This window comes from Nelumbo lutea, chromosome 4 (assembly GCF_056320005.1).
Source record: "Nelumbo lutea isolate HS-2025 chromosome 4, American lotus-T2T, whole genome shotgun sequence".
In the NCBI taxonomy this organism is placed as follows: Eukaryota; Viridiplantae; Streptophyta; class Magnoliopsida; order Proteales; family Nelumbonaceae; genus Nelumbo; species Nelumbo lutea.
In genome coordinates, this window is record NC_142687.1 from 38,176,126 (window position 1) to 38,196,057 (window position 19,932).

The following is a 19,932-nucleotide window of genomic DNA, read 5'->3' on the forward strand; positions in this document are numbered from 1 at the left end:
TTCTAAGTTCTAATCTAAGTAAAAAATGACACCTAATTTTAATTGTAATTGCCTAATTGATTGCCTATTTAGTGTAAAAGACTATAGAAACTATGATAGAGACAACTTAGTTAAATAGGAACTTAGAAGACTAGGTTAGGTTGTAATTAGGAATTATGATAGAAGCAACTTAGTTAAGTAGGAACTAAGTCGGTTTGGTTTGGGTCGGTTTCGATTTTCACACAAGAAAACCGAAATCGACCTGAATTATTGGTTTATGAATTTGTACAACCCGAAACCAACCGATGCTTATGAAAACCCGACCAACTCAGGTTGGGTTGGTCCGGATAGGTCGGTTTGATCGGGTTGGGCCTTCTTATGAACAACCCTAGTTAGTTTCAATTTCCATCTCAGGTAACCCGACTAAATCAGGTCGGTTGGGAAAACCCCAGTAAATCGACCCAATCCGACCCGTGAACAGTCCTAGTAATTGACGTGGTGTAGACGAGTTAGTTTTGGACTATTGGAGGTAGGACCAAATGGTTCAACCAGGCTGGCCAGACCAACTATTTGAATTTTACGATATTGGGTTCAGAGCCGGCCTCGAGGAAGAGAAAATTAAAAAACAAAGTTAATTTAAGAGATTGATACAAATAAATGTCAACGAGGCCAATTAAAGTTCAAATAGAAATATCAAGAAGAACAAAATAAAGAGATGGATGTAGGAAAAGTCGTAGCAAGGCAACTTAAATCACCGATGAATAAGTACATCTCAAAACCACCATAACTGGTAGCAAAACTGACAAGGGAGGGTTCCAAAGCCAAAAGCCATGATCTAGAACTTCCACCCACTTCGAACCAATCCACAAAAGATGCAAGATTTGTAACTACCATCCAATACACCGGATAACTGTCCAATGTGACCGGCCATCCAAGAAAATGCCGGAAAACTGAAACGTCCATCTACAACGCAGGAAAACTGTAATTGCCATCCGAATTGCCGAAGAACTGTAATTGCCGTCCCGGACACCGGAGAACTGTAACTGTCTTCCAAAAACGCTAGAGACGGCAAATGCAAGGGGCAACTTTCACTAGTGGGTAATGCAGAAAGGATTCTAGAGAAGAAACTCCCAATCAAAATGCCCGCAGATAGATCGAAAAAAAAAAGGTGAGAAGAAACTAACAGATGGGAAACAAGGGAGAATAGAAGGGAACAGGGAAGAACAAACGAACAGAGAACAGAGAACATATCGAACAAGCGAACAGATCGAATAGAGAACAAACGAATAGATTGAATAGAGAACAGATCGAACCTCGAGAAACCAACTAACAGATCGAACAGAGAACAAAGAGAGAGCCTCTCTTGAACAAACGAAATAGATCAAAAAGAGAACAAACGAAAAAGAGAGATTTCGAGAGATCTGAAAGAGAAACTAAACAGAGAACAAAGAACAGATTGAAAAAAGAAATTAAACAGGAAACAAACGAAACAGAGCGAAAAGAGAAACTAAACAGAATGGAAAGGGAAAGAACCTCAAGAAATGTCGAGAGAGAGCCTCCCTTGAAACAGAGAGAGAAAGAAAAGGGGGGTGAAACTCCTTACCGGCGGCCAACGAGGACTGTTGTCCAAGCAAGAAGATGGTTTTTTGTAGTAATATTTGTGTTTTTTATGTTGCTTTCCGAACCCTCATGTTTCCTACATTGAAAAAATAACTGTAATTTATCAAGTTAATATTTAGGCAACGTTCGTTTTTCTAAAAATGGAAGTTATCTATCTAGGTAAATGCACTCACCGGGTAGAGCTGTAAAACAGTGTGCTAGGCCGGCACGACACAACATGGCATCATATACACAGCCGGAGTTGGATTGAGTGTGATTGTTAATGGTCTGAAGATGCCCAACCCCTTTGTGATTGGTTCAAGGCCTCTTGGTAGTTGGTACTAACTACTAACCATACTATCATGAAGAGGGCATTCAGTGAAGGGTGGGGTGCCGCACTTTAATATATTAAATAGCTTTGGCCCGGTTTACGGTATATCGTCTCACGGACCTGAAAGTCCTGGCCCAGCACGACTTGCACAATCATGTTGTGTTTGGCACAGCCTGTGTACTATCCTGTTGGGCTATGGGTGGCACAGCCTAATTTATACCTCGGATAAGTGTTTTCTGAGAAATATTTATCTAAATAAATATATTTATTCATATTTTTTTATTTCCCAAGTAAATAAGAAAATGACCCTTTTTAATCATAAAAAACTATTATTAAAAGGGGCAAAATTTTCCATCTAAGTGTCAGGCAACTTTCTTCCAAGTAGGCCTATAAACAAAGCGAATTCGAATAAAATCAGTTTATATTTGAATTTGAATTTGATTACAAAGTAGGTGGTTCAAATTCAGTTAAATATCCATCGGATATTCAAAGTATCAAGGGCGCACCATTTAAGAAATTTTTATCTCACATTTTAAAGCCTTGATGTGCATCCTTCTTTAGGTTTTTTGGTTGATTGTTTGAAAATAGTTTTGATACATCATACAACATTACCATATTTTAGGAATAACTGAACATTCAAAACATTTCTATTTTGAGTATTGATGGTTTCATAAGAATGAAACCTAACATACCATATGCATCAATATATTTGCAATATTTTGAACATTGCTTATAATTGTTTTATTGATTTTTTTTATTTGTCTGTTGTATAAATTCGAAATGCATTCCTCCATTTTGTGCATCCTCCTCAATCTCTTCTTGGCTATGAAGTAAAACCCCTAATTATTGATGTCAAACAAAATACATACATATAATAATAATAATAATAATAATAATAATAATAATAATAATAATAGCAATAATAATAATAACTTTCCAATAGAATTTTATTAAAATACATGTATCAGAAAATATATTAAACTAAATATTAACGAATAAAAACTAATTTAATCGCTTTAATCAAATAAATAGTTTAACTAACTTAAATTTATCATATAGATTATTGGTGCCAAACAAAATACATCAGAGTGGTGGCTGCGTACTAGGTACGGATGGTCATTGAAATCAAGTGGGGTTAATATTTTTCAACCCACTTCCTACTTCAACACAGCCACCTTGACTTTTTCAAGTTGTTCAAGGCACCTCCACTCAAACACTACCTTGGAATTGAATGAATAAAATTTCCAAACACCCCCTTACATAATGTAATGCTTTGACCATTAATTCAGAAGGCTTTGGTTGATTCTATTTTCACAAGTCACAATAATGGTGTTTGTTTCACTTATGATGTGTTTGAAGAAAAAAATTAGAAAAATGAAGGTAGGAACCTTTAGGAACCTTGTATAGGTTTTCATACGTTTCCCTTTTTTCCCTTTTCCTTCAAACCAAACATAGCCCTAGCTCTTAGTGTCGTAGAAGAAACAAACTACTTTGGTTTGGAATTTGATTATTTGATCCCAAACAACCAGGCAGTTCAAGATGACCATTATTGTGCAACTGCACCTAAGCCCAAACATTAGACCGATTCAATTGGTTCAACTGGTTGAGCCAATCAGGTCATTAATTTCAAAATTGTCGACTCCTATAAATTAGAAAGAGCCCAATAACCAACCAATAAGAACCAATTAGTGGACAATTAAACAACGAATGACAACCCTAGTGCCACGCGCAGTAAACAGACGTGGACAATACACAGGCCCTGAAAGCCACGACTAAAGAATAATTACTATTTTTATTCATTTTTATTTTAATAATAACTAAATATTTGTAAAAATGGTGTTTTCATCAGGCTCCTCATATGGTGTCTGCAGTTAGGGAAACAAAGGCTTTCATTTATTAATATCTTCTTAGAGTGAGGTGTGAGTCTGTGACATGATGCTTGGGACCGGATGTTGGGGAAGATGGGGTCACTGTAACTTAGGAGGAGAAGCTTTGAAGCGCGTCTGAAGACACTATCTTTAGAACGTTATTTACCCCCACTCAGTTTTACTGAGTTTGCTATTGGGTTACAGGCAAATTCGTTCTCAGGATACAACAGAGCCTTGGGCGAGAATCTGCAACCAGCAAAGTTGAAGAGTCTCCAAAGAAACCTTCTGTGAGACTGTAGCAGGCCGGACTGAGAGAGAGAGAGATAGTGAATTTCGAAATTGTGTTTTTGGAGTCTGATTCATGCTCCTTAAATAACTTGTGAAGAGGTATGAGGAAAAGGTAGGTGCTAGTTTAGAGAAGACACCTTGAACAGTCACAATTTCAACCATTGTGACTGTTTAAAAAGTTGTTAACAGTTGGTGACTGTTAACTTTGAATTGTGCCTCTTGATCACACCCGATCGAATCGTGACCGTTGATCTCATCAATGGTGATCAACGGTCATCAACGTACCAATGTGGGACAAAACTTATTCTAAGGAATGTAAATCAGCTCTTATTGAAATATTGAAAACAAAACTTATAATTTTCCAATGTGGGACAAGTTCAAAACTGGGTTTTTGTAAGAGAAAAACTTTTTTTAAACAAGTGTACAGGTGCAATTTCTCATGTAATTGACCAATCAAACCCATTGGATTTATAAAATCCAACACCGGAAGCCAGATGGATGTCTCCAATGTAAACAATTGCCAACCTGATATAGAAAGCCTTATTAGAGGTCTTCAGGTTGACTTTATTTGGTACCCATCCTTCTGTTTTTGAGTTATGCATCTGGCCCCTCGAGATTATTCCTCATGGACGGTGATGGCAGTCCCCACGACTGTGTGGCCCTTTGGGCTTTCATTATTGTTTATTTGAACCAAATAAAAATGTTGCACGTAACTCAATTTTGCATATGTTTGGTTGTAAGGTTCTACTGCGATATAAAAAAAAAGTATTTCTTGAAAAAAAAAAGAAAGATTATGATATCGAAAGAGGTTTTGTCAAATCAGTTCCCAAACTTTAAAACTTGTCCTTGCAATATCCTGAATTTTCAAATTGTGTCTAATAGGTTTTTGTTGTTAGTTGACCATTAATCAATAATGTGTAATATCAAGTACTCATTAAATAATTTTAAAATGGAAAAATTACCTTTTATGATATTTTTTACCATTTTACCCATTTCATCTTAATGTTAGAAGAAGGAAGGGGGAAGAAAGGTTATAAAACCAAACACCAATCAACTATTGAAACTCTCGCTCTCCTGTTCAACCTCCCCCATTCAACGATCAATTGTAGCCGGATGATCACATGTCCGGTTTCATGACCCTTCTTCCCCTTTCCTTCTTTTAACATTCAATAGACATGTTCATGGGTCGGGTAGCCCGATGGCCCGGCCCGGCCCAGACCGCACCCCGGTCAAGCTTGGTCATGTAATTAGAACCGTGGGCCTAACACAATAAGCCCGACTATGTTTCAGTCTGGGCTCAGGATTTGTCAAAAAACTTGACTCGAGCCCGGTCCGGCCCGACTCAGCATTATATATGTATTTTATATATTATATAAAATATATAAATAATATAATATTTATTAAAATATATATATATATTTATTTATAATTTAAGATATACATTTTTTATTCTTTTCTTTATAATCTCTCTCTCTCTCTCTCTCTCTCTCTCTCTCTCTCTCTCTCTCTCTCTCTCTCTCTCTCTCTCTCTATTCAGCTGCTAACAATATGGACTAATAGGCTTTTTATGAGGGCCGGGCTCGGACCCAAGTTGTAAGCCCAATGGCCGGGCCAGGCTCGGGCTCAGGCCTTAGAAAATTCTGTTAATCCAAAGTGAAAGCCCGGCCCGACCCATGAACAAGTCTAACACTCAAATGAAATGGGTAAAATGGTCAAAAAATATCATATAGAGTAATTTTGCCATTTTGAAATTATTTAATATGTACTTGATGTCTCGTAATAGTGTTGACTGTAATCAACTAACAGTAGGTACCTATTAGACATAATTTAAAACTTCAAGGTACTGTAAAGGCACATTTTGAAGTTGGGGACTAACTTGACACAACCCAAAAGTTTTAATATTGTTTAGAATTTTTTTGAAAAATTTATGATCAATCAAACGATATCATAAAAGTGATTAGGTCATCATTTATCAAATTTACAAGGGTTTTGATTGGTCAATGTCCTCCTATCATGTCTTTATGGTAGCATAGATTTTCCTTACTTGGAAGTAATTGTAATTATGATTTATACTTCTTCCTGATTTTTTTTTGACTTTTTGTCTCATATTCACCGGAGCCTTAGAATTGTGAATTCTGAATCCCAAAATGGATGCAAAATTTGCACCACCTTCCATCCACTTCAATTCTCTCATATAAAATGGGAACCAACACTCCCAAGCTGATGCCACTAGAAGTAGTCATCTCTCTCTTCGGCGGTGATCTCTCTCTGTCTCCAGCTAGCACCATTTTCATCTTCTTTCTTCTCATTCTTAGTTCTCTCTCTTCTTAGAACTAGGTCTTCTATCTTCTCAGTTCTCTCTCCAACTGGCACCACCAGAACGGTGAGTGATATGAACTTAGGCACCGACGGCTGGTGCCACCAGATCTAGATCGTCTCTCTCTCTCTCGAGCGATGAGTTCTCTTTCTCTCTCTCTCTCTCTGGCTGGCACTATTGTCATCTTCTATCTTCTCACTTTCTCAGTTTCTATTCTCACTCTCAGGCTCCCATGAATCGGCAAACTCAGCAGGCACCATTCTCTCAATCCTGAGAGGGCACCAGCGCTCAGACTCCCAAGTCGAGCTTTGTGCTTTTTATGAGAGTCGGGGCCAGACCCATGTTTTAGGTCCATTGGTCGGGCCGGGCTCGGGCTTGGGCCTGAAAATTTTATGTTAATAAAAAGCAAAAGCCCGACCGATGAATGGTAGCATGACAATATCATAATAAAATAAATAGATCACTCATGATTTACATCAAGATAATTATTTTTTAAGCCTTAATAACACCATATCATCCACGGCTAAGCCAATCGAGTTGCTTGTAATCTTGATTATGGCTCACTGAACCTAGATATATATATAATTTCTAGGATTTTTAGGCAGTGGCTTCTAAACATTGCAAGTTAGGCCCTAGATGCAAAGTCGTGAAGCTATGTTTATGAAAAATTTAGAAAGGTAAAAATACACTTACATGAGTTGAGAAATTGACTTTCTAATGGAGCCATTTTTGATAGCTTTTTGAAAGCAATTCAGTCAATACAATTCAATAAACAACTTATTGCCTCCCAGACGGGCCCTTTATTCCTTGTTTTGGGGCCAACTTTCAAGCTTCAACATACAACCTTTTGCCACAAAACAAATGAGCAATACAAAGATATTTAATAGTTTGGTTCTACTACACTTTTTTGCTATAAAATCACTGTATAAGCAATCAGTTGTGTGTGCCAAGTGTCAAGAACTTGAGTGTCTCTATTGCACGTGGATCTGTTATACATGTATAATGAAACACTTGTAACAAAGGTATTGCTTTTGCAATGGCTTATTCAGCACAAAAGTGGATCAGATCTGGTGTCAAGAATAAGCACATTGAGTATATAATAAACTTTAGGAGAGTCATCCACAATTAGTATGCTGATTGGGCAAGGAAATTGCAAGTAAATTCAAGGATTCAGCAAACCTAATTCTCATGTGACAAAGGTTACAAGCATCTCCTACAACCACCAAATAATCAAGAATTGTTCCTCTCAAAGCATACATCACATTGACTTCACTGTACATCCCATCATGTATTGGGAGCATCTCTCAATAAATAAAAACAGATAAGATATGGGAGATGTTCCTGATGTGCAGCTAGGGCATGTTGTAAGGTTGATGTAAGGAGCACTAAGTGAGGAACAGATTCAGAATAATCCACCAATTTTTTTGTACTAAAACGAAATTTCAATAAAAAAATTACATCACAAAGTCTTTTTCCACTAAGATTCTTATCCACTAAGGGATATTATCTACAAAAAAAAAATCAAAATCTACTAGACCTTTCTGAGCAAGAGTATGAGCTACTGTGTTTCATGACCTATTAACAAAACAGAGTTCTAAGTTTCTACTCTTCACCTAATCCAAGATATTCTACACAAAAAATAAAGCATCCCCAATCACTAAGAGATTACCAAAATTTACTACCTGGACGAGATTTCCCCAATCACTAAGAGATTACCAAAATTTACTGCCTTGACGAGATTCTTACAGTCACTTTCAATTAAAAACTTCCTTGAGTTCAGCAAAAAAGCCAATATTAAACCATTTAAGACTACAATTGCCTCAGCTTATTAGAGAGCTAACCTGAATTTGACCATAAAACAACTACTAAAGCGTGACAGAGGAATCTCTCATAACCACACCAAAGCTTGCCTTTGATTTCTCCAAAAAAAAAAAAAAAAGACTCCCATTAGTATTGGTCTTGATTGTGCCAGTCCTTGGTGCTTTCAAAAAAACCTACTCCTTTACTTTTTAAATGGCTAGGGAAGAAGGATGCCATTCTTGTGGGAAATCCAGCTCCTCTCCCTTACCATTCTGTTCACATCCATGGCAATAGTATTGCTTTTCCCCCATTGTATAACTGTTAGTTTTTAACCAAGCTGTCCAATTATCAAATGAACCAAAGGAAATGAAGGAATAAGAGTTAACATTCAGAGTACCCCCAAACTAGACTACTTTAACATAGTCACAACAAAAAAGAGCATGCATAATTGTTTTAGAAACCTTATGGCAAATCTGACAGTTAATAAACATCTCTATACCTTTTCTACATAAATTCTCCCTTACAACAACTACTCCCCAACAACATTTCTAGATAAAGTTTTTTTATCTTTGTGTCAATTTTAATTTTCCACAACTCTTTCTACTGTTGTTTTTGTAAAGAAATTTCTCTTCTTCTAAAGAAATTCCACACAATAGGCTAACCTTATTGAAAAGTTCAAATCCTTATTTGGGATCCACATTAGCTTGTCATCCCAATTCCTTGCAGCTAGAGGAATACTTTGAATTTGGTTAGAAAACTTATCACTAAAGTTGTTTCTGATTTGATCTTCTTGTCACCCTCTTAAATTATTTTTCATCAAGTCCATTATAATTTGTAGAGAGCTGTTTTAAAATCTTGGTCCCTATATTTTAAATTCTGAAACTCCAGGTAGCCAAGGGTCATCCCAAATTTTAATATTTCCCCTTTGTTTATTGCCCAACAAGCTCCAACTTTAAGGATATCCTTAGTAGCAAGGAGGCTTTGCCAATCCCAAGACCCTTTCTTAGTGAAGTTCCATTACAAAAAATTTCTCCTTTTAGATACTTTGCATTTATAATCCTTGTCCAAAGACTTTCCTCCCTTGAGCAAAGCCTCTAAGCTTGTTTAGCTAGTAAAGCTAAATTAAAATAGTGAGGTTCCCCGAAACCCCTCCCCCCATCCAATCTGTTTCTACAAGCTATCTTCCAACTAACCTAGTGAACTTTTTTTTCTTCTTCATTCTCCCACCAAAAATTTCTTCGTAACTTTCCAGAGGTTTACCTGCTGCCTCAAAGCTTTCTCATAAATTTGGAGAGTTTCTCTGAGTGCTTGCCCTTCATTTCGAACTGCCCTAGTGAACAGATAATTGTCATCTGCAAAAAACAAGTGTGAGATAACCAGACAGTTCCTAATCATTTTAATTCCTTAAATCTGATTTGTTTGGACTAAATTTCCTAGGTTTGCAAATAACACCTCTATAGCAATGAGGAAGAGGTAAGGTGATAGAGGATCTCCTTGCCTTAACCCCCTTTCTAGTTTTAAAACTAGTCCTTGTACCCCATTTAGTAGAACTCTAAAGGTCACCGTAGAGATGCACTCCATAATCTAAGAAATCCAGTTCTCTCCAAAACCTAACCTTTGAAATACCTTTTTTAGGAAGGACCATTCCACTCTATCATAAGCCTTACTCATATCTAGCTTTATTGCCATCTACTTCTTCTTGCCCTTTGTCTTTCTCATAAAGTCTATTACTTCGTGGGCATTAGGATATCCCCCCTCTATGTGTTTTCTAAACATCGGCTAACTATCACATTAAAATGTATACCTACATCTACTAGTACTCTTTTTTTTTCAAGATAAATAAAAATTAAAACTTTATTAGAGAGAAAGAAAAAGGAAATTACAGCAGGGTGATAAGGAATAACCCAACAATAGCAAACCCAAAAGCATCAAGCCCGCCCTATCAAAATCCCTAAAAATAAGGAAAAAACATGCATCTACTAGTGCTCTAGTTAATATATTTTATCTTTCTTTTTTTTTTTTTGGGGGGGGGGGGGGAAGGTGAACTAAGTGTTGCATCTGACATAAAGGTGTTATGGATGAACCATTAGGCAACCATTAAGCAAGGTGTCAAGTATGGATTTACATATAAACATTGAAGTATCTAACATAAAGGCACTCTTGTATAAGAATCTGGGTATCATGGATGAATAACCTTTCTCTTTCCTAATTGATATTTATTCATATGTGAATGTTTTCATCATCACAGAAATGATAAAAGGACATGATTTCAAAATGTTGATATGCTCATTAATGTATTTTTTGTGTTTTGAAGGGTTAAGATATCAAAAAAACTTGTTCTTAAGAAAATAAGATAGGATATGAATCATATGATGCTGATATGCTTTTAATACTTTTTTTTGAGAAAATATAAACTATAGTTGTATTAAAGCAAAACAGGTCATTTGGACAATGAGAAGTTAAAGAATGACCTTAAAGAAAATACAATCCTCAAAAAAGTACTATTAAAAGTATCATCTTTAAATACAGTATGTATACACAACCAACTTCTCATAACTCCTATAGCCAAATTGATGACCTCGGCTTCAGAGAAGCTTTGTGCTAAAAAATCCTATTGTTCCTTTGCTTGTACCCTATGTTTGTATATTTAAATATTGGTTTTGTAGCAGAACAATGAGATATGTTATTATCTAAAGCTCCCATCATTAAAGCCCCTAAAGGAGTCCAACAAATGCAATTGTCAGTCATCAAAAAAGAATCAGCTACCAAGACTTCCCTGTCTGTTGCTACATTATACAAGGTTGGAAACAACTCTATAAGAGTGTGATCCCTAATCCAGGGGTCTAACCAGAATTTGAGTCTTATACCATCTCCAATTTTGTAGCTGATGCACCTTCTGAAATGTGTGGAAACCTAATAGATTCCTTTCCACACACCACAGTCGTAAGTCAATGGTATTAATCTAGCCTCCCAAAGGTTATCTGGTTCAACAGAGAACCTCCAAAGCCAACTTCCTAGTAAAGCAAAGTTGAAAGGCTTTATATGTCTTATTCCCAAACCACATTTGGACTAAGACTTACAAATATGATCCCAATTCACAAGATGGTATTTGGGAGAGTCTTTCCAACCTGTTTGAATTATGAAACTTAATCCTTTGCTAATTGTACAAACTGATGGCTATTAGTTTCCTGCTTATAAACTATATTTGATGTTTAGATGCATATTTTTGAATTGAAACTCCTTTTTCTTTCAACTTTTTACTACTTTTGTTAGTTTAATGTGGGAAATACATTGATGTGGTACTCCATGATGCAATTGGTACTTGCTTCTGTTATCCTACCTTAAACCTAGTAGCTTGCTTCTGTTATTTCAAGTATAATATATATTTACTATGTAGGAATTTTTAATTATGCCATGTCACCATGTCTCCCCAAAACAAGTCTTGTGATGTGAAATTGAAGAATGTATGAATTTGTCAAACTGGGATGGATCCAACAATCCTGTAAAATTTTCTCAGCAATCAAACACTAGGAAGCAGATTTGGTAGGATATATGGTCTCAACAACCAAACAAGGTGACAGGATTGAGAAAAAAAAATCCCTTCTCGTCCCATCCCATCCTTTCCCAGCAACCAAACGGACTATTATAGATAGTATTACACAAGCTAATAGGTTTGAAATGTCCAAGTACTTCAGGGTTTTTAACCTTTGGTATAAGGGCCAATAAAGTAGAATTGAATTATTTTAAGATCTACCCTAAGTTGAAAAAAATTCTTAACTTGGATAAGATCCAGCTCCACTACATTCCAAAATTTTTTATTGAAGAAATTTTGGTATCTATTTGGGTCAGGAGCTTTTCTAGGAGCCATATGAAAAAGAGCCTCTTTGATTTGTTCATTAGAGACCTCTCTCTCTAGCTCCTTTCTATCATCCTCACTAAATTTTGGGTTCAAATTTTCTAAACAAGCTTCTATGTTTGTTGGGTGGGAAGTTTTAAAAATTTCCTTGAAATGCTTATTTATTAACTATTCAACCTCTTGGTCACCTTTAATCCACTTCCTCAAAGAATCTTTTAGCTTGACTATCCTATTCTTGGCCCTTCTTCTCAAAGTGGATTCATGGAAATACTTTGTGTTCTTGTTACTATAATCAAACCAGTTAACTTTTGACTTTTGATGCCAATGAATTTCTTCTCTCTTCAACAGGCTTCCCAATTCATTTTCTAATCCTTTGAGCACTTCTGGATTCAAAAACTCGTTTTCTTCTAAAAGAATTTTCTCTTTTATCTCCTTTATTTTCTTTTATGTTTCCAAAAACATTATTGTTCCAGTCTTTTAAACTTTCTTGTAAATATTTATTTTCTACCTGAGCTGGAACTGATTTGACCTTCTTATTGCTCCCTCCCAACAGTCTTTTATTAAACTCTCACGCTTCTCATGAGTTGTCCACATTTCTTCAAATCTAAAAGGCCTTCTCCACTTAGCCTCTCTCTCTATAGAAACACATAATGGAGCATGATTTAAACCTATTGAGCAAAGAACTCTACAAAAAAAAAAATGTTTTCAAAATTTTTTAACCATTCTCTATGGCTCAAAGAATGGTCTAGTTTGGATTTGATAAGATTATCACCCTCCCTTTTATTTGACCAAGTAAAAGGAGGTCCATGGCAAGCTAAAGGTTGAAGTCCACAACTACTAATGCAATCTCTATTTCTTTGAAGTGGAGAATCACTACATCTTCTACCTCCTTCAATCTCAAAATGATGGAAAATCAGATCTAGGTCCCCTAAAAACAACTAAGGACCTTTGATCTTTGGCGATAACAAATTCCATATCTCAACAAAATATCTCTTTTCATTTTTTTTGGGTACACCATAGATGAAAGTACAAAACCAACTTTCCCCAATTTTATCTACATAAAGTACTTTTAGTTCCTTATCCTATTTCCATAATAAAGCTAGACCCCCACTCAAAGCAATCGAGTCAACACCCCAACATGACCAACTTCTGATTTTTTTATTTTTCTTATATAATATATTAGATTAGTTTTAGTCTCCATCGTGAAAATTATATCTGCTTTCTCAATAGACAAGGTCTCTTTTAATGCTTGATCTGTCAAGGGAGACCTTATCCCCTAGTAGTTCTAGCTTAAGATCTTCATTTCCCCTTGGACCCTATTCTGGGACAAGGTCCAAAACCCACTTATTTTGTATATCACAATTTTTTCTTTTACCAAATATCAGACTCAAACCTTCCATATACTTCACCCTTCTTAAGGTTTAAACCATGGTTTTCAAATTCACGTTGACCCAGATGGTTGGACCATTCGGCTCAGGAACTATCCAGGCAACTGGTTCTGTTTTACCCCAAACCCGATCCTTGACCCAAAACCGTTGAATCAGTCAATGACCCGTTGGCCCGAGTGGTTGAAGCATAAATCCATCGACCCATTCAATGATTTTTGGCCGTTTTTTATTTTTAAATTTTTGTCAGAATGGGCCATCCGTTCAAACCGGATGGTTGAACCGTCATCCCAAAAACCGGTGGCTAGAACGGTTCCATTTCCGAGTCATTTTTTAAAACCATGGTTCAACCCCTATTAAGGAGTTCAAAGCATTTATTAACTTAAGGGCAACTCACCGAATTTTCTTTTGCTTTTTGAAAATTTTTCTTTTTTTCCTTGCTACCTTAACTTGACCCACATCAAGGTGGGAGAACCACTTAGTAAAACAAGCCCCAAAACGACTTCCCATTCTAAATTTTCTTTTTTTTTTTTCTTCACTTCCTTAAATTTTTTTTGCACCTAATCGAGTAGGCAATGACATTTTCCCTCCATTTTTACCCTTTTTTCTACCTATGATTTTTCCATGTAATCTGAACTAGTAATTCCTAGTATCAAAATAAGAAACACTGTCTTCTTTAAAAATATTATCAAAGTTAAAACCCACTAAAACAAGAAAAACTTACCTCACTATGCACAGTACTTCTAGCTTGATTATCATGTTCGCTTGTCTCAACATCCATAAGCATCTCTTCATCAAGGAAGGCTTTACTTTCTTTACCTTTCTTAGTAAAACTTTCTTCTTCTATACCCTCATTTATTAGAAAATCATCAACATCGAAGAGTTCCCTTTCATTTTCGTTTTCTTTGATCGACTCCTCAATTGAGTTGTGTCTATTACTAGCATGAAAGAAATCGAGCCTCTACATTTCTCTTTCTAGATTAGTTTTAATTCTCTTTTTTTTTTGTTGGACCACCCTATATTAAACCATGGCCTCCCAGTTTGGACTCCACCAAATACTTAATTATGACCCCACTTGTCCTTTTTCTAAACTAACCCCACCTTCCTTTAAAATTTTTTCAAAATTGAACAAAAGCCCATTTCCTTTGCTTTTTTCGAGTTAAGTAGGTTATACTATCAAGATCTTCCAAACCTTATCCTGATTCTTCTCTAACTACTTCAGTTTTCTATCTAGAACCCACCTATTCAAATTGTACTACAAATTGACTGATGCAAATCTGCCCCACTCCTAGTTTGACAAGGGACTGCCCCATCACTAGCTCCTCATTTGTCCCTTCGAGTTCCGTACCCTGATCATCTATTCTCCCACTTCAGCCAAACTTTGTCTTCTCTGGTGAAATGATCAGTAAAAAATGTTGCTCAGCAGCATTTGGTTCCATCTCCGTAGTTCCTTTCTCCTGAAACAAACATCTTTTTACCACATCACTAGTAGATGGGATAACTTGCCTCTCAAAGACATGTTTTGGTGATGCAAGGGGAATCTCTTGATTCTAAACTTCATGAAACATGATCTAAGCTTTGATTCGTTCATCCCTTACCTCATTTGTTCCTAGAGCTTCAGCGTTTGACCTTCTATTACCATTATTCCCTCTTCGGTTTATAAATTTAAAATCATGTTTCTCCAATATCGCTCTTAGATGAGGTCTATATGCTTTAGTTCCCTTGTTCGTTAGTTGATCCAACATCTATTCTACCGAGATTACCTCACAACTCGACTCTTTATGCCCTATAACTCCACACCTGAAGCAAAATATGGGCAGCTTTTCATATTGGAAATCATACCAGCTTTCTACACCATCTTCTTCCACATCAGTCCTTCTTAAAGCGAGTGGGGAGTTTATATTGAGTCTAGCCTTATACGAAACAATCTATCCCACAACGGCGAGCCTTCTTCCTCTTTCGAGTCTTCAGTCTCTTCCCTTAGTGGGACCCCCGCACAGCTTAACAACTTTGCACCCTACTCCCAACACATTTTCTTCAATGGTGCACACAAAATATGGACTGTAATAGTGATCTTCGAGAAACTTATTTCCTTTAGGTTTGCCTGCGGAAATCATCTTCTGAAGATGATCAGGTACCCTTTAATGGTCCACAACTATTGCCTTAGAAACACCTCAAGATCCTTTTTTCTGGAAGGTAATCCACAATACCTCTTCCCTGAGCCATTCCACCTCATACTTATTATTTCCCTAGAAATTCCTCACCTTTTGTAGCACTCCAAAAGCGTTTAGTTGTTTATCATTAGAGACCACTTTCCTGAACAGACTATTACTACATCTTTCCTCCATCATTGTCTTCCTTCTTGGTCTTTTCCTTACACCTTCTTGTCCTTCAAATCGATTCTTCATTCTTCTCCTTCCGAGCTGACAATAGAGTTTACTGAGCAACGCTCAATAGATGGTCGCTAAAGGAAAATATTAGTAGAGAGCAGGTGCATCTAAAACCACCAATTAGTTTTGGCTTGCTTGCTTGCCTCGGTTCTAACAATTAAACCCCCTCTTTTGATGGTGTATATTTTTCATCCTTCTTAACATAAGATTATTATTTTTTTGATAAATCTTCTTAATATAAGATATTCCCAATCAATAAATCCGAAGTATAACTTAAAGACTCTAAGTCAATGAATGCCAATATTTTTCCTTTCTGTGACCATATATTTATCCCATTCTTTTAGAGGCAAAAGCCATGCTTCATTCAATAAATAAAATCAGTTACACCTAGATTTCCTTTGGATGATAAGAACGATTTGGTAGGGATGCAATTGAATTAAGTTTTATTAAAACAGTTCAAGCTCAAGTTTGTTTAGGCTCGATTCAAGTTTGGTTCTAATTGAGTTCAAATGTTCAAATCTCAGGGCAAGTTTAATTAGTTATTCACTTATTTGAACTCAAATTCAACCAATAAAAAGTTTAGGTTAAAAGCTCATTAGCTGATATAAATAAATAAATTAATTAAACTATATTATATATTTATAAAATATAAAAATATAATAGTTTTCAAGATTTCAAGTCAAATTCAAACTCATCGAATATTTAGTTGAATTGAGCCAAGACATGTTGAAGTTTGGCTTAACTCAGTTCAATTTACACCCTTACTATTTGGTCCAAAGGCAAATCCCTCCATGCACTAGTACATGAAAGAGAACACTAAGTGAGAGTATGAACAACAAAGTTTGATGATATGCTCATCATAAATTGGATTGTTGGATTTTCAAAGGATACAAAGTGTAAGCCTCACACTCAATACCCGCTTTATTTTGGAGGCATGTGATCAAACATGTTGAATGCTAGTGAGCCTCACAAGCATCTTATGTATCAGGTGTTTTGAACCCATACAAATTTTCTTGGTCAGGAGATCAGTCTTAGGCATGCCAACCCCTGAGAATGGGCTAAACCCCAGAAGTCATTTATTTTACATATTGAAGACCTAACGACACGATTATGATACTTTCATGTAGCCAACCCATATGGAATAAGATTTACATTGTGTTGATGATGATTGCATTCAATGAGGATGTCTTCCCTTCACAGCTCCGGTTCAAAATGCTTCATGCTTCATTAGAACATCAGTCATCCATCATTACTCTTGGATTACCATTGATCATATTTTTTCAGTCAACAATCCTGCCCAAAAAAACCACAACTTATTACTAGTGCACCTCCCTCAATTGGAATCATAAACTCTATTGCAATGGCACCTACCAAATTAATTGTCTCACAAAACCAAGGAAGCATCAGATGAACAACCTACCTTAGTGTTTGCACTGTATGGGTCTTTCCCACTTTCAGCCCAACAAAAAGCACACCCAATGATAACTCGTTAAAGAATGGTATTTGGAAAACCAAGTTACTCTTGTTAGGTCACCAAACATCCAATTTGGCAAACAACATCGGACCTAGTTGTTTCTCTCATGCAAATCAAGATCCACTTCGGTGGGTTACCATGGCAAATGATTTTCTATGTACTAGATTTAGTAGCTTAGGGCATGCCCAGATTTGTTTTAGGTGTTTACCGACCCAATTTTCCCAATCCTATAAGGACATGATATGTGGCAGTCCAAGCCCATTATAATAGCATGGCCACTATGAGATGTAGGTATAACTAGTTTGAATTTGACCCGTTAGTTACTCTAATGGCATTGATAGTAGGGGTGCAATTGAATCGAGCTGAATCAAACTTCAGCGTGTCTTGGCTCGATTCAATTAAAATACTCTTATATTCAAGTTTGAGTTTGATTTGAATTTTGATAAGTTTGAATTCTGACTTGAAAGCTTAGAAAATTATTATATTTTTATGATATATTACCCTGATATTCAATCTCAAATTAGCACTGAACTCAAGTCCGAACTATTCGATTTAAGCTCAATTCAATTGTATCCTTATTTGTTAGGGTTATATTAAGGGATATCAACACGTCATGTTTAGTATGGATTTTCCTTGACCCAAATTAGACCAAACCCCGCTAAATAAATAGAGGTACCAAGCCCAATCTATGCCATTCCATACGGGTGCAAATTGGGCAAGTTGGGTCGGGTTTATGGTCAACCTAGGCCTAATCCTAAAATTTGGGCTTAAGGCCCGAGCCTGGGCCGAGTCCATGGTCAAGTCTGATCTTTCCAACCCAAGCCTAGCCCGCACTATAATTTGATGCACTTGGGTTGGGCTCGGGGCCCGGACTGGGCTTTGTTTGGTCAATGAACTTGCTCTAAAATTATATATATATATATATATATATACACACACACATATGCATGTATGTATATATGTAAATACGTATGCAAATATGTATGTATATAGGTAAATGTATATACATATGTATGTATGAATGTGTATAGTTGAGCTAGGTTTAGGCTACCTAAGGGCTAGACCCAAGTCCAACCCAAAAAATAAAAAGCCCAACTTCGTAAGCCCAAAACTAGCCCAATGACCGAAAATCCAAGCCCCACCGGTGTAAAATTTCGAGCTAGGTTGGTTTGGGCTCGGGCTAGGCTTATCCAAATTGCATCCCTACTAGGGCTATTCACAAATAAATCCAAACCGGCCAACTCGACCAACCCAGCCCGACCCAACCCAAGTTGGTCGGTTTTTCTTCACTACTAGTCGGTTTCGAGTTGCAAAGATGAGTAAACCGATAATTCGGTTCAGTTTTGGTTTTCATGTGTGAAAATCAAAACCAAACCGAACTGAACTGAGTTATCTGAAAAATTATATATTATAAAAAAAATATTTGTTAAATATGGATATTTTAGTTTTAAATAATAAATAAATATATATATATATATATTATATCTAAAAATATATATTCTGAAATATATCAGATATATTTTCGAAATATATATTTCCAGAAATTAGAAAATATATATTCTGATATATTTGTATATATGTTTTGGTTTTAAATATATATTTTCAGTTTTAAATATATTTTTAGAAAATATATTATGAAATATTATATATATATATTATTAGCACTTGATTTCATGTGCATTGTGCAAGCTTGGAGTTGGTTGAAACCCAAATCGACTCAAACCGACCAAGTCGGTTTTACTTAATAGAGGGTCAGTTTCGGTTTAATCTATAGGTAACCCGACTAGGTTGGGTCGGTTGAAAAAACACTAGTAAACCAACCAAACCTGACTCGTGAACAACCCTAATCCCATATATAGTACACACATGCTCAACTAAACTTATCTATACTATTTATAAAAGTACAAATAAATGTGGTTGGCTTCTAGAATTTTCACTAGACTAAAATACCCTATCTATAAGGTTTGAATAAGAGAAGGAGCAATGGTAAATATGTTATTTTGTTTTATCATTTAATGCTTATTAGGAAATGACATTTCTTTCTCATTTAATGTTTATTATGAAAAAGACACAAAACTCCATTCTTTCTGTTCATAATTCTAAAACAAGTCAATGGAAAAATATTATTTAACATTCCCATTTAATGCTTGTTAGGAAAAATACACAAAATTCCCTTTTTTTGTTCAATAATTGAAAAACAAACCATGTTAATTGCTCAAAACTCCCTTAAAGTTTTTGACCATTGCCCAAACTTCCCTTGAAATTTGGTAATTACAATCACCTCCCCTAAACTTCTTGACAAATTTGCAAATAGATCCCCTTTGTAAAATCCTCTAACAAGAGGCATGAAAATGTCCAAAGTTCCCATGTTATTATTATTGAGGCTTGTTTATACATAAGAAACAATATAAATGTTATGAACAACAAAAAGAGAGTTTAAAGTTGCAATTTTACCTATGAGCAATTGTTATGAAGGGCAAATTTGAAAAATACATCAATTCCAAAAAAGAGATTAGAAGGGATCGGGGTAGTGATTGATACGAAGAAAAAATTTGGAAAATAAACATTTTGGTTAAAAGTAACTACATGGGTATTTTGGACATTTTTGTGCTTTTTGTTAGATTATTTTAAGGGTATACTTGCAA

At 35.8% G+C, this 19,932-nt stretch overlaps 1 long non-coding RNA gene across 1 annotated transcript; it reads right to left on the bottom strand.

Moving 5' to 3' along the window:
* Positions 1–597: 597 nt before the first annotated feature.
* Positions 598–1,906, bottom strand: LOC148855290 (uncharacterized). The gene is made up of 2 exons (XR_016112633.1): positions 1,773–1,906; positions 598–1,692 (listed from the first exon to the last, which is right to left on the bottom strand). It is a non-coding gene; the product is annotated as an uncharacterized LOC148855290 (long non-coding RNA).
* Positions 1,907–19,932: the final 18,026 nt, after the last annotated feature.